Below are 13771 nucleotides of genomic sequence, written 5' to 3'. Positions count from 1 at the left end.
AAAGTAAATCTAAAAAGAAAAGAAAAATGACATCTAAATGCATATATCTGCTAAAAGAACAGAATGTTAATTCACCACATTCATATTTGCATTCTTCTGTCATATCACCACCATTGATCTGTTTCTCACCCACACCTATCATAATTCTTCTGAAGACATGGATTAAACCACTGGAGTCTTATGGATTACTTTTATGCTGCATTTATGTGCTTTTTGGAGCTTCACAGTTCAGGCCATCATTCATTCATCTGGAAGGCCATTTTACTAATAATTATGGTGGCTAAAACGTAACAGAGTGTAGACTCTGACATAATGAATGCACCATTATAAATGATAATGCTATTTCAATGGCTATAGGTTGAGAGAGGTCCACTAACGTCAGTAGACGTGATGCTGTAAGTGGACACTGGCCCTCATGTTAACAGCGTCCTCTCATCCTCTCAGGGGGCCCTTTTTAGAGGAGGTGCTAGTGAAATGAATTAGCGTAAATTCACAATCTACTCCACAGCCTGTCCTGAAGGTAGAGTGAACTATCATGTCTCCTCATAAAGGCTGTGTGGCTGTCCGATCAGTTTTCCTTAAATGTGCAGGCCATCCACTATTTACTCTCGTTAAACTCTTAAGAAGCCAATATTGTCCAAATAACCAGCAGAACTTAACAATGCAGTTCCAGTAATTAGTTTACAACTTAAAATAATGGAGAAACTAGCAGTGGATACAACATTAGCACTGATTTTGGACTTGTTTTTCAATATCTATAACTGTCACTTTAACTCTTCCTTTAACTTGTTAAATAACATTAACTGTACTTGAAAATCAAGCCTATTAAACAGAGTTCACCCACAATATAATTCTGTCATTATTTACTCTCCCTGATGTTGTTCCAAAACCATATGACTTTCTTTCTCCTGTGGAACACAAAGGAGATGTTAGGCACAATGTTAGCCTCAGTCACCATTTACTTTCATTTAATGTAAGGAAGAAAGCCATACAGGTTTGGAACAACACAGGGGTGAGTAAATGATGCAGAATTTTCATTTTGGGGTGTACTATCCCTTTAACACAATTAAAAACTAAGACACCTGCTCCATTTTCCCACAAAACTGAGACCTAACTCATTCAGCGAGCATTAAAGTCGGACTGACGGTCACATCTCAATGGATCGTGTGCACGACAGACTGTCTGGTGGTCTGTGGAGCAGTTTGGAAAGAGACTATTGTCCCGCTACAGCTTCAGACCCCACAAGAGTCTCTCCCCCATTCTGAGAGTCAGACAAGACTAAGAGGTTTCTGCATACACGTCCACTTAGACTCTCTCCCCACTCCACCACAGCAATGCATGATACCAGCTCTCTTAAGCCCAGAGAGAGGGCCAGACTACAGCTGCACGTCTGGGGCCCGTATGAAAGAACGGGTGTTTTTCGGTTGGGGTGGAGAGGGGAAGCTGTGAATGCTCTCCCAAAGAGAGATGAGACATATTGAAAACTATATTAAATTACCCTGATTAACAATTTAGCCACGAACAAGAGAGGCAGGGAGGGGTTCTATTGGCAAAGCCAAAGCCTATTCACCGCCAGAGCGGCGGGGTCGAAAGGTCCCTCAAGTTCACAGGCTCTGCGGCTTTGTTATGCTAACACACAATCTCAAATCAGCACCCAAGTGGAGTGTGAAATAGAAATGATTCCTTGAGAACTTGCAGTGAGTTTGTTGTCCACACAGCACCACCCCAGACCTCCCCCTCCCAACACCAGCAACCCGTCTGCTCCAATGCTCCATTTTTTGGAATACTCTATTGTAAAATACAAGTGATCAGGAGAAGCTGCTTTTAGCCATTATGTCCCAATCTTTTACCAATTGAAATTAGACAAGCTCCAAACATTTAATTTCTTTAATATGTTTAAAAAGACATATTAGTTCACTTATATTGAAATATTGATTAGGCCTTTACATATTCAAATGTTTGAGTCATTGTATTGAAATTTTGAATTTCCTCTTCTTTTTCATAAATTTCATGTTAAAACTGCTTTTAGCCATTAACCCTAAAACACTGAAATGTCTTATTAAATATTTGGAAGGCATATGTTTTTATGTTAGTAAGCATTTGATTAATATATTAATTCAATATATTCATACAGTATAGTTATTGTCAAGTGATAGTATTATATTTTTTTCTGATTTCCGGTTAAATTAATCTGTAATTTTTAAATATATTAAATTCACGTTTTGCTTTTTTTTTGCATGTTGAATGTTCTAAGTCAGTGTGTCACACTTTACAGGGAACTGCTCTGGGTCCTTGGGGAACCAGAAAGCCACATCATGCTACAAGTAAACGATGGGTCAACCATTGTCTGAATCCAGGTCAACATCTCTTGGCCTCTTAGGTTAAATTCAGTGATAATCAATGACCCTCTATTATGTTTAGTAGATTATGTCTCTCTTGGATCTTATTTGTAAGACATTATTTGATAGCAGAAGGTGGATGATGGAATCAGCCATGGATATTTTGAACTTTTAGTAATACCCAGAACATAAATGTTGTTGAATATTTACGGACCAATTAGCTGTATGCTCGAGCCTGGACTTCAGCAAAAGTGAAATTGGCCAATTTCTATACTTTATTTTCAACGAAAATACATTGGTACATAAACTTACTTTTGTTTTTCAATTTCAGAATTTTCACATTACAATAAATATGAAGTAAGATTTGCCATGTAGCTGTTAGTGTAACTCCATAATTGCTCTAAGGCTAGCTTGGCTAATTTTTCTGTCAAGTAGGTTGCTACGTAGCTAACTACCTCAAATTTAAAGTGGCTTTCCCAACACTGGTTACAGCTGCATTTACACATCCAAATATGGATTTTGATACATATTTCCTACATACACATACAAAAAGATAATTTAAATTAGCAGACCAGGTTAGCTTAGCTAATTTTCCTGTGAAGTAGTTGGTTTCTAGCTAGCTAGCTTTAGCTAGATTTTTGAGTAGCTTCTAAAACTGTGTTTACAACTTTGTATACATATATTGTATGTGTTTTGATTAATATTTTCATACATAGATGAAAAGATTATTTATATTAGTAGAACAGTTAGCTTAGCTAATTTTTCTGTTGAGTAGATGGTTTCTAGCTATCAAGCTAGCTACATTTTTGCATTACAAGACTGGTTACAACTGTGTATTCATAACAGAATATGTATATTGATGGATATTTGTATTCATAGAAGTATGTAAAGATTTTTTAAATTAGTTGACCATCAAGGTTAGCTTAGCTAATTTTCTGTCAAGTAGGTTGCTAGCTACATACATTTTAAAGTAGCTTCCCTAACACTGGTTACAGCTGCGTTTACATATCCAAATATAGATTTTGATAAATTCATATTTCATACCTACAACACATTTATTTCAATTGGCAGACCAGGTTAGCTTAGCTAATTTTCCTGTAGAGTAGTTGGTTTATAGCTAGCAAGCTAAAGCTAGATTTCTAAATTGCTTCTCCAACACGGTTTACAACTGTGTATACATACACAAGTATGTATTTTGATTGATATTTTCAGACAGAACACAGATGTATTCAAATATTATTTAAATTAGTAGACTAGGTTAGCTTAGCAAATTTTTCTGTAGAGTAGCTGGTTTCTAGCTGGCTACCTAGATTTCTGAGTAGCTTCCCCAACACTGCTTACAACTCTGTATACATATCCAAATATGAATTTTGATAAATATTTCCATACGTAAACATTTAAAAATATGATTTAAATTAGTTGACCAAAAACTAAAGCACAAGCTCACTTTCAGAAGTTTTTTCGAAATATTTAAGGAATAAAATTCAAAGTGATGAATGTATAATATTTGTAAATACAGTGCAGTAGCTGTTAGACAAAAATATCAACAATAGTACCGGGTCGTCCGTCAACCCAAGTCGACAGCTTTGTGATTATAACGGGACCGTTCCAGTTTTGTCACGTCGCACTCTCATTCTCAGTTGCTTTCTCAGAAAAGGTGTTAGCTATCTCTCTTGCTTGCTTTTTCTCTGTCTTTCTCCTCTCTCTTTTGGGATAATTGCCATAGAAAATTGCACAGCAATTTCAGATTTATTTAGCACTTTGAATACATCCTCCCCCTGTCAAGTCTGATTGGTATCCAGCTGCCTGTTACCATGGTAATGACAAGATCATTTTCCTGTAGCTCTTTCTGAGGTCGCCTTTCTCAGACGACAGGTTAAGCAGACATTCTTGACCTGTGAGGGCAGATCTATTGCCACCCTTACATTGTTATTTCGGCAATGAGGCAAAATAAGACAGGGAACAAAAATACATCAAAACTTGTGATCAGATTCTGATACCCGAATCAAGTCATTTTTATTTGTATTGTGCCTTTCACAATACACATCGTTTCAAAGCAGCTCACAAAACATTATGGTGTAATGTCTTAAAGTTCTTGTTGAGCAGTTTCATTGAAAAACATCATTGAAAATCATGCCTGAAACATTATGTCCCCCAGTAAGCAAGCCAAACGCTTGACAGAATAAAACATTCTAGACGTTTCCCTACCGTAGTACAATAATGGTATCAGATGGAAATAAAATGGTACTTTGATATATATATATATATATAAGACATATACCTTGAAGTACAATGTATTTATATGGATTGATATATATATATATATATATATATATATATATATATATATATATATATATATATATATATATAATAATAATAATAATATGGTTTTAGTAAGGCACTTTGGCCAGTACATAAATGAATGCCAAAAAATTAAACAATATGCATATTAACATTTTAATGGGTGTTAAGGCGTTGATCAGGTTACAGGGTTTACCTGCTTTACATTGTCATGACAACAAAGTTGTGATACTGGATATAACTTTAGTGTGATAAAATTGCCTACTAACCTCATCTGTGTAAAGTCATGTTAACACGTATAATAATATAGGATAACATGATAACACCTCATTATAACATGTCTTTTGAAACAGAGAGTATTTTAATGTTTATGGACAGGACCCATAATTTCACTTCCATAGTAAGTGCCTTAGTGTAACCACCAGGGATTTCTTTTTCAAATTAATGAGGTATTAAATCGTTTTCTGCATTAATCTACAATAAGCCTCGACTGAGCCCAACCTATATTGAACCCGGAAGAATCCATTAAATATGATATCATTTCTAAATAAATAATGTCTATTAAACATAATCAACATAATTACCAACCTTGCATGAGGAAAGTCATATATAGTCTGTACATGGAGATCAATCCATGTGTACAATCTCCCTAGCAACAACTGGATCTCTTACTGTTTAAAAGAGGCCCTTGGTCCCCTGCTGACCTGAACCCAAGCCTGGGGCCAATATAATGAGCCTGAAATCAGCTCGTCAAACAAGAGCACCATACCCCCATGAGGTCAAGAACTCTGATGGAGTGAACCAACAGCCACAACACAATTAAAGCACATAGATGAAAGATTTTGCAGTGGGTTGTCAGAACCCAAATCAGTTGGTGACATATTAAAGAAGACAAATGCAGTCTATTTGTACTTTTGCTGTCTTTATTGTGTTTGCTGTCTAACTTTCACAGAAATTCATCATTGCATTCTCAAGAAAGTCTCTGGTATGTGCTGCCAACTAAAATGGCTCAGAACAATTCTAATTAAGCATGATTATAGTGCTGTACTGAATATTTCAAGATAGATAGATATTACATGGCAAGAGTTTAACACAGGTCTTGTCACAAAGGTCAGATGAGTGATGTGTCTAAGAAATGTGGAGCACTGAATTAGCTGTGAGTAGAGTCAAGCCGCTTAACCCCACTAATGTATATCTAGATGTCGCCATTACCTCTGCGATCTGGATCACAACTAATGGACACTCAAGGGTCTGAGGGGGCTTGATGTCTCACAGAAGTGAGATAAGAGATGACGGTCTATTTTGGATGTGTTGGGAAAATGGGAGAATTAGAAGATCCATTTAATGAAGAAAAGAGGATGTAAAGAGGATTTTGAAAGGCAAAAAAGGCTTTCAGATTTTGTTTTCCACTTTTTCATCACAGCTGTATTTTGGAACTTTATAGACTTTAAGGTCTATAAAAAAGAAAGAAAGAAGGTGCATCAAAGTCTACCATCTTTTACACACCCTCGTGTCGTTCCAAAGAAACGTTCTTCCATGGAACATAAAAGGTGGATTTATGAATTCATATGAAAGTCATATACTGTACTTGAAAAAAGCAGCTGCCGTTCAGACAGCAGATACTCTTTTAAAAAATCATCTTTTGTGCTCCACAAAAGAAAGAAAGTCATACGGTAAAGCCTGATCGCATTAAAATTACAGGTTCCTGGCAAAATTCCTGTAAAACGATATTATGTGGCTCCTTACACGTATAGTGGCATCAACAAATCTGTCCTCCCTACCCTAATCCTTAAAACAAAACCTAAATTATAGTGTTATAAAAGCAATTGTGAGAGGAAAAATGCAATTGCTGCAGCAACCACGTCATTTCATGTTGCTTTTATGACACTTCATGTGTTAACTTGCACTTTCCTCAACCTTTTTTTGCAACCGAATAAAACGTTAAAATGCATCACTCTACAAGTCATGCGCTATCGTAAAAGTGTTTTGAAGTTATGAGATGGCAATGTGTGAGGAACAGGGCGAAAAGTATATGTTATAAACATCAACTCGTGAATTGTGTGAAAGTGAATAAAAGTCAAAGCTGTTTTATCACCTCTAGTGTTCATTTCACCAGGAAACTGCTGTGACACATAGAACGAGCTACGTAAAAATCATTTTGCAAAGCATTTAAGAACAGTAATGTGATTCTATGAGACCCAGTTGCATGTGGGTTTTGAATGGCATGAGAGTGAATAAATGAGGACAGACTTTTTATATTTCAGTGAACTATTTCTCTAAGCTTGCTGAACAGTGTTAAAATTCCGTCTTTGTTTTGTCTATGAAGCTCTACAGGATCATCAGAATGAATTCTAGATTCTACATAAAAAAAGAAAACCACAGGCCTTTTTGACATCGCCCCATACTCACATCCCTCCAACTGTGCAGAACCCAAAGACATTTTTGTGTGTACAAGTCAGAGTTTAACACTACAGGCTGGACGTTTTTCATCCAACACAATGCATGATTGTAAATTATGACATCAGCAGCCATGCAACTACATGGTGCAACTGTCAGAATATATAACAAAAAGATCTGACAGTGTAGACTGATGAAATCTTGGGTGGGACTTGTCTAGCAAGGCCTGTTGGATTTTTTCAAACATCAAGGGCTCACTTATTTCACCCAGCCTGCTTACATCAGGGCTTCAATGTGGCCCAGACCCTGAAAGCGAGTCGGTAGCCATCGAGCCTCTGTCTACGCATACAGTTGCCAGGGTATGAGAGCCAAAATGATCTCTCCCTGTCTGGCATCCCACAGCGTGACTCCTGGCATGATTTAGACAAGGTACAGCTGGAGGAATAAAGGCTGTCTTTTGAAATTAATGCGCTGGCCTCTTGTCTTGCGCGGCGAGGACAAAGACAAGGAAAAAGCATGCACCGCGGTATAACTGTGCTAATGTGCGTACAAGACACTGTGTTGCGTAGATCTCATTTTAATGCATTAGCCAAATGTAAAGAGGCTTTCAAAACACCATTCGCTGGTGCCTGAACACTCTCGCATTAAAGATTCACATCAAAATGAGCCCCTGCCCTGACGTGCACACTAATTAGCGCTCAGCTAAGGAGCTAGGTCTTCCATTAGCACCCTGAGGCTGAGGGTTATTAGCATTATGAGGGTTTGTATAGCAGCATTCTTCTTTTTCTCACTCAGTCCCTGATTAAAATGGAGTAACGTTTCCTGTCTGGTAGAGTCCACTTCCGCATTAACACAGAGAGGGATTTCAGCCAAAAAAAAAAAAAGACTAGAAATACTGAGTGAATATTTTGCTCCCTCTCTTGGCCATGTTTTAGATATGTTAGAGAGAAATATTGCAGGCAGAGTGAAATATGAGGTATATGAGGAAGTTTTAAAAATAATATGAAATCATATTTTACTATGTACTTTCTTTAATGGGATGTGTCATTTTTTTCAATGTAAAAACAGGAAAAAATTAAACTTTCTTATGTCCCAGCTTAATATGCAGGAAATAGAAAATATTTATGCAATCATGTTTGGTGATGCAAATAGCACCCTTTTAACATTTCTGAGTTTGGAACGCGGTCTCTTGATAACTCATAATAATTGGAACAGAATGTCAAAATTGTTAGATATCATCTATCTGCCTGCCTGCCTGTCTGTCTGTCTACAGTTGAAGTTAGAAGTTTACATACACTTTAGCCAAATACATTTAAATTAAATAAATACACTTTGTTAGTATTTGGTAGCATTACATTTTAAATAGTTTAACTAGCCTTCCACAAGCTTCTCACAACAAGTAGCTGGATTTTTGGCCCATTCCTCAATACAGTCAGGTTTGTAGGCCTCCTTGCTCGCACATGCTTTTTCAGTTCTGCCCACAAATTTTCTATTGGATTGAGGTCAGAGCTTTGTGATGGCCACTCCAATACCTTGACTTTGTTGTTCTTAAGCCATTTTGCCCATTTGTGACCAAGCTTTAACTTCCTTGATGTCATGGGATGTTGCTTCAATATATCCACATTTTCCTTCCTCGTGATGTCATCTATTATGTGAAGTGCACTAGTCCCTCCTGCAGCAAATCACCCACACAACATGATGCTGCCACCTCCATGCTTCACAGTTGGGATGGTGTTCTTCGGCTAGCAAGCCTCACCCTTTTTCCTCCAAGCATAACAACAATTATTATGGCCAAACAGTTACATTTTCATTTCATTAGACCAGAGGACATTTCTCCAAAAAGTAAGATCTTTGTCCCCATGCACAATGGAAACTGTAGTCTGGCTTTTTAATAGTGGGTTTGGAGCAGTGGCTTCTTCCTTGCTGAGAAGCCTTTCAGGTTATGTCGATATAGGACTCATTTCACTGTGGATATAGATACTTGTCTACCTGTTGCCTACAGCATCTTCACAAGGTCCTTTGCTGTTGTTCTGAGATTGATTTGCACTTTTCGCACCAAACTATGTTCATATCTAGGAGAAAGAATGCATCTTCTTCCTGAGCAGAATGATGGCTGCATGGTCCCATGGTGTTTATACTTACGTACTATTGTTTGTACGGATGAACGTGGTACCTTCAGGCATTTAGAAATTGCTCCCAAGGATGAACCAGACTTGTGGAGGTCCACAATTTTTTGGCTGATTTGTTTTGATTTTCCCATGATGTCAAGCAAAGAGGTACTGAGTTGGAAGCCTTAAAATACATCCACAGGTACACCTCCAATTGACCTATAAGAAGCTATTGCCAAAAGGAATTTTTCAAGCTGCTTAAAGGCACAGTTAATTTTGTGTTTGTAAACTTCTGACCCACTGGAATTGTGATATAATCAATTAAAATTGAAACAATCTATCCGTAAACAATTGTTGGAAAAATGACTCCTGTCACAAAGTTAATGTCCTAAACGACTTTCCAAAACTATAGTTTGCTAATATGAAATCTGTTGAGTGGTTAAAAAAATGTGTTTTAATGACTTCAACTTAAGTGTATGTTAACTTCTGACTTCAACGGCATCTATCCATCCATCTATCCATCTATCCTATATACCCATCCTAGAGTGGAGGGGTATATAGAGTGAATGATTCAAATTTAAATCACCCTGTCCTCCAATTTATTTATTTATTTATTTTTTGGGTACAAACTCTCTTTCTGGACCTGGTGCATGCTTCTCTCACACAAACAATCCATTGAAAACTCCTCGGCTCCAGTCGTGTGTTCCAGAAAAAAGCTTTACAGACTCAGCAGGCTGGAAAATTGGCCCACGCTGTCACAGTTAGCTTAGCTGATCCTTATTATCCACATTTCCAAGGGAAATGCTACCCAGCAGCCGACTGCAGTGCCCCAAAAGGGAAGGTTCAAACGTTAATGGCAGCTCTCGGCATGGGACAAAGGCCTTTACAACGCCTGGGAAAAAGTGTTCCATGAGCTTCCTGATACTAGGAGAGTTCAGTCTGACCCGAAAGGTCAGCCAGCGACAATGCTTCATCCTAAGAGGACCCGTTAGAGACAAAGCCTTTCTTTTACAACTATATTCATCACTCAGGGGTGGTTTCTGTTGTAGTCTGACATGCAGTCACTATCAAAAGAATACACCCAATGCACACACACTATGAACATTTTTATGACATCAAATGAATGGGTAAAATGCCTTCTGACAAAAGTTTTTTTTAAATACCCCAGTAGGAGACCCTTAACGAGTCAATTTTGACTACTTTGAAAACATCAAAATGTATAAGTCCTGTAATTGGTCACCCTTTCTTTCAAGTTATTCACCATTTTCAAACACCTTTTCGCACCACTAGTTCATTTTTAATATAAGCCACTAATACTTAGAATAGAATTAGCCAAATACAGAGAGATATAATATGTCACACTGCAGGACATGTTAACTTCCTATATAAACATAATGATCTTTTAATGTTGTTTAAGTGCTACAGGGGCCTAAAATGCATGTCCTATGCAAACATCCTCTTCCCCTTTGACCCTTGGGAGTCTTGGACAACATACTTGTGGACATATGGACAGACATAAAAGCAGGTCAAGTGAGGGCTGGTGGCAGCTTAATTTAGCAGGACAAGGGCACCAGTATGCAAATGTGAAGTGACCACAGCTCAAAGTGTCATTGAAAATCCACTTGGTCAACTATTGCTTTGACCTGCTGACCACCCTGGTCTTGTTCCTGATTCAGAGACATGTTGCATCAGGTGAAAGGCCAGTGCATAACCTCTTTTTGCTCACAACAATTATAAAAGCAAATGAAAATGCAAAACAGGCATAAAGTAGAACACTGGTTAAACAAAAAAAGATCTCTGATTGTCTAGAGTGGAATGTTCAACCCTCTCAAAACTAAAAGTAACTTCCTTAAATATTTGTATTATGATCACATTAATATTCCGAGCAGACACTGCCTTACAAAAGTACCCTTTTTACAAGGGTAAAAGAAACATAAAAAGTATTTTTATAATAGAGTAGGAGAGAACACAAGTGGGATGCTTTCTGTTAATTTATCATTGGCGATATTTTAAAATGTATTCCAAATGGCTACATCAGCGCTATCCTATATTAATTTAGGCTAACCTTAATGTTTATTTTATTATACATAGTATACATATAATATATAATTAACCTTAGAGGGGTAGTTCACAAAATAACGAAAATTCTGTCATCCTTTACCCACCCTCATAAGACTCAATATACTCGTCCCATAAGACTGCGCCGCCATGTTTCCTCTCAGGGAAGTTATGTCGTGTAGTGTGGCATGATGGGATTATGTTCCCCATATGCGTTACTACGCAATGTCAAGTGTACTGAGTTGTAAGGGAACATCTCGGTTATGTACGTAACCTCGGTTCTCTAAGACGAAGGGAACAAGACATTGCAAACGCTAGCCACACACCAAGACCCAGAGTTCTATAGGCATGAGCGATGCGCTCCTTGTTCTCAGTCAGAAGTTCTGAGAAAATGGTGTCTGTGCACCTGTTTTTATAGCGCTCAGTTTCGCGCCAAAACAGGCGGGGCTCAAACACCATAGCCAATATTAGAATATTGCCGTTATTATAGAGAGGTTTCAAACAGGTCATGTATGAAGGCACTCCCCAAACATTCAAACCTGTGTGACTTTCTTTCTTTCATAGAATACAAATGAGTGTGTAAGGCCTATGTTAGCCTCATTCACCATTCCCTTTCATTTTATGGGAAAAATATGCTATGGAAGTGAATATTGTCTCAGGAAAACCTTTTGCTAAACATCTCCTTTTTGAGTCATTTGGGTTTTGAACAACATTAATTTTTGTCGTTCAGATAACAAAGATAAAATTAAACTTTTAAATGGACTCACTTACAATTGTGTACATGCAACAATAAGATAAATATATTAGAGTTGCCAAAGCATTAAAAAAAAAATTACGTCAGCGAGAATTGCAGACTATAAACATATGACACGGTCAGACATAAGTGTCCCTTATGGCTGTCTCCCTAAAATGCAAATAACACACAGACCTTTCATTAACATGTTAAAACCATCTGCGAGCAATAATTATGCATTGAATGGCTGCCGCCAATGTCGCCATTATTTTCCCACAGTCCTAAAATCCTGCTTAAACTTAACTTATTCTTTTGTAGGAAATATCCTCAAAAAATGAACAACAACGCACCACATCACCCAGAATTCAGGGATAGTTCAACCGAGAATGAAAATTCTGTCATGTTTTTCCAAACGTGTCTGGCGTTCTGTCTTTCGTGGGACTCAAAAGGAGATGTTAAGAAGAATTTCTGTCTCAGTCACCATTCACATGCATTGTATAGGAGGACAAAAAGAGAATGGTGAATGAGACTTAATTCTGTTTATGACAGTCATACAGGTTTGGAACATGAGGGTAAATGATGTAGAGGTAGACCGATTTATCGGTTTTACTGATTAATCTGTTCCAATTGTATTTTAGAACTATTGTTATCTGCAAAAATCTCTGGCAAAACATGTATTTCAAAATAAAAGTCTCTGGTGTGTTTCAGGCTTGTTTATACTTAAAATTCCCGGGTTAAGCACAAAAGTTTTTTGGTTGAACAATAAACAGCACCTGGGATTTTATTCATTTAGGACTCTTTGTCTCTGACCATCGAGGTAAGGAAAGAATAAGATTTTGTTTTTGACATTCAATAAATAGATTTTAAAAACTATCCTTAGGTTTATAAAAACAGCCTTTCACACTACCTTAGTAATCATTTCGGCAAAATCCACTATTGGCCAACATCTAAAATTATGAAAGAAATTTCATTTTTGGGCAAACTATCACTTTAAAATGTTTAAAATCCCAAAACCCAACATGTTACAAAAATATAGACTGGTTTGCATGTGTATTTATGAATCTGTTAATATACAGAGAGAGATATATAAATTGCTGTACAGTGCAAACTCCTTTGAAACGCCAAACCACAAATACTCCAAACCCTGGCAAACCAAACAGTGATACGTAGTAAACTCAGAAAGGGCTCAATAGCAAGTCCCCTGAAGTGGAGGGCAGGTCTGTTTGTTTTGACTTCAATGGATTAGGTAGGTTGTTAGTGCATGGAGTGAGAGGGCAGCTGCTCGCGGTACTTGGTCATTCAAAACGTATGGATTACAAGGTGGTAGTAGCGCTCGGCCCAGCGGCAGGCAGTCCGACTGCCCTAAGGGAGGTCAGGGGTTAAATGGTTTGTGTAAAGGGTGCAAAACCCATAATTGAAAATAGACCTTGTCCTCTTTTAGGTCACAAAGGGTGACGTATAAAGTCCACTGGGCGAGAGGTCACGAGTTAAAGGCATTTATGGACATGTTGAGTTTCCTTATTCCATTAATCATGGTATTTATTCAAGGCTTTTCAACTCAATGAAAGACAGAAACGATGCAAAAAAGAATTTTTCTCCTCTCACTCTGTACTATACACTATCAGTCAAAGGTTTGAACACATTTACTCATTTCTATATATTAACAATTTTCCACATATTATAATAACAATAATAATCAAATGTCATCAAAACTTTGAAATTACTCAAATACAATTTTAGCAGAGATGAGATTTTTTTTTCAAAGGCTGTTGAAAACGAAACATATCACTTTCTGTTCATTTTGTCAGAGCACCTGTTGATTTTAGTTGCCC

General features: G+C 37.4%; 1 long non-coding RNA gene across 2 annotated transcripts in view; it reads right to left on the bottom strand.

Moving 5' to 3' along the window:
- Positions 1–13771, bottom strand: part of LOC127636003 (uncharacterized) — a 35975-nt gene that overhangs the window by 16825 nt on the left and 5379 nt on the right. The window lies entirely within an intron of this gene.

Source organism: Xyrauchen texanus, chromosome 43 (genome assembly GCF_025860055.1).
Source record: "Xyrauchen texanus isolate HMW12.3.18 chromosome 43, RBS_HiC_50CHRs, whole genome shotgun sequence".
Taxonomy (NCBI): domain Eukaryota; kingdom Metazoa; phylum Chordata; class Actinopteri; order Cypriniformes; family Catostomidae; genus Xyrauchen; species Xyrauchen texanus.
This window is presented reverse-complemented; position numbering and strand designations above follow the sequence as displayed.